General features: G+C 32.6%; 1 long non-coding RNA gene across 1 annotated transcript; it reads right to left on the minus strand.

Moving 5' to 3' along the window:
- Positions 1-314: 314 nt before the first annotated feature.
- On the minus strand, positions 315-1,430 carry LOC145117252 (uncharacterized). The gene is made up of 4 exons (XR_013712577.1): positions 1,198-1,430; positions 1,016-1,060; positions 780-889; positions 315-680 (listed from the first exon to the last, which is right to left on the minus strand). It is a non-coding gene; the product is annotated as an uncharacterized LOC145117252 (long non-coding RNA).
- Positions 1,431-2,730: the final 1,300 nt, after the last annotated feature.

Here is a 2,730-nt window from a genome sequence, read left to right on the forward strand (position 1 = left end):
TTATAGTGGAACTCAAATGCACAAATCAGCCCCATAATCAAGATTATTATGACACGATAGAAATTTAACATCTTTATTTTTCATATAAATCTCATATATTTTGTTTGTATAGACATCTTTATTTTTCATATAAATCTCATATATTTTGTTTGTATAGATGAGCAACTTTGCTATACTGAAACCAAGAAACAATAGAAATTATTATACCTTTAATTCATACCATTCTTAAAAAATAAAATTTGATCATACTCTTATAACAACCACAACTTGGTTTGTTTATCATCGATAGATACCAAAGTTCACATCAGGTAAGGTTTTAGCTAATCGGCCATCAAGCCCCTTATATCTAATTTCCTGTAACAATTACATTTCATCATACATGAACTTATCAAAGCATGTTCATTAAACACACACACACACACAACACACAAACATATATATACACATACAACACGTAAAAGCCAAAATCTTTCCTTTTTGAAATAGAGATATGCGATGGAGATTTTTACCCATCCCACTTGCATGAAATTTTTTTCATTCATACTCACATCAGATTGCAAGTCAGCAGGGGTAAATTTAGCAATACTTAAGGTGGGATGAGGTTTGGACTAAGAGGGGTATTAACTTTCATCCACATCTCTCAAAGTTTATTGAACTTTGCTCATATCAATATCTGACCACTGCTTGAATGTTAATAAACACACAAACCAACACAAATAAAAGAATAATTAGTCTTATTAATTAAACTAAAGAGAAAAAATGAAAAAAGTAGTACATACCTATAATCTCTGCAAGTATTGGTCCAGTATCTTTTTATGAGACTTTGCAAGAAAAATTTTGTTGCTTTTGTTCTTGGTCTGCCAAGTAAGAGTCTCCCTTATTTCTTCGTCTGTGAAAAATCGAACATAACCAGGGAATAAAAAACAAAAAATCGAACTTGAGATACCAAAACGTAAAAATCGAACCAACTCGGAATAAGTGCAACCCGCGATAGCCAAAAACAAAAAAAGCTAACCTGAGATTTAATAGGACCAATTTGTTCACCGGAGAGAACCTAGACCTTCAAACACACACATACAAACAAAGTTAGAGAAAACAGTTTATAGATAGCGATTTGGTCTAATAAGAAAGAAACAAACGAAAAAACTTTTGTTCATATGAGAAAAAGAAATAGGCCGAAGACGGAGAGAGAACGACCTCGGTGGTGGTGTTTTAGGGTTTCCATATCGATGAGAGTTTGGGATTTACGGATCTAGCAGCGATGGTGGGTGAGTGTATGCAGATCTAGCAGCAGTGGTGGAGAGATCGTGGTCCAATGCAGCGCATTTGGGTGGCGGTGCGTGTTGGTGTTTTCAGGTTTCCATGGATTTCGTTTGAGAGAGAGAAGATCAGTGCCGCCCAAAATCTCTTTTGTGGAGGCCGAGTGAATATGAAATGTCTTTTTTTTTCAAATTTTAAACAAAGCCCTAATGCCGCCCAAAATTTTTTCCCTGATATCTAACGCTGTAGAATAACCAATAGAAAAATTAAAAAACTAATCAAAGGTGAAGATTGTATTTCCTTGTTTTTTAAGACTTTAGTCTTAATTTTAGTGGGGCCTACATTTATATATATATATTGACATTAACTCGTTTCTCTACGGGCCATATTGACAAACGTCGACTTGTATCCATTAATATTGGAGATGCAAATGGGGGCAGAGATTAGCGGGGACTGCAATGCTCGTCCCCATACCCGAACTCCAATCCGCACACCCATCCTTACCCCCTCCCCGACTGATTCGAGTAAAAAACTAATTGTCATATACGGTGAACCCAATGGATACTTGTTTACTAAATAAAGTCCAAAGAGAATAATCATCTTTTAATATATATGAAACTATAAATAAACATCATTTAATCCGATGCCATGAACAAACAAAATAATGCTCAATCAGAAGTGTAGCGAAAATTTACACAACCACCAAACAATTCATAAAGAATTACACAGCAAATACAGACTTCGATTATACACATTCAAACACAGTTATACAACCAATACAGACTTTGCATATACACAATGAGAAATAACCATTCATTTAGACATACACTCAAATGAAATATTGTAAAGAAACATGAATAAGTAATTAGATTATAAATTTTTATATTTATACATTTTGATTATATATAATTCATTTTGTTTGAATCATATAAATTACATGTATATAATGCTAGTTGTTTTACTTTAAGAATTAAAAAATAGCTACTCAATCAAGCAAGAAGTATATATGTCGATCTTTGAAGGCTTTGTTTATTGTTCATGGATGGGTGTTGGTGAATTCTTACAAATTCATGGGTCTTTGTGGTTGCTTTGTTGTTAAATTTATTAATGTTTAAGTATTTTCTTAAGGCAAGGCTGTTGTACTATTATGTGTTAACATGGTAGCTTGAATTCATCATAAGTTGTTTCAACAAGTTGTATGAATTCCTTGAGTGTTAGCTGCACATTTTGTCCCTTCTTAAAGGTCATTATGATCAAGTAATGACTTTTGATGAATTATTTTATCAGCTGTAAAATATTTAATGTTTACATCTTAATATGTAATTATTTTTTAATCAACATATATAGTACATAGGTCTCACATGTAATGTATAATGTTATATATAAAAGAAGAAAATTGTGATTTCACATCCATACAACATCAAATTACTAACGGCATTAAACTTGAGGACCGTCTGTGCAATACACAGA

Source organism: Lactuca virosa, chromosome 5, assembly GCF_052849685.1.
Source record: "Lactuca virosa cultivar CGN04683 chromosome 5, Lactuca_virosa_CGN04683_v6, whole genome shotgun sequence".
In the NCBI taxonomy this organism is placed as follows: domain Eukaryota; kingdom Viridiplantae; phylum Streptophyta; class Magnoliopsida; order Asterales; family Asteraceae; genus Lactuca; species Lactuca virosa.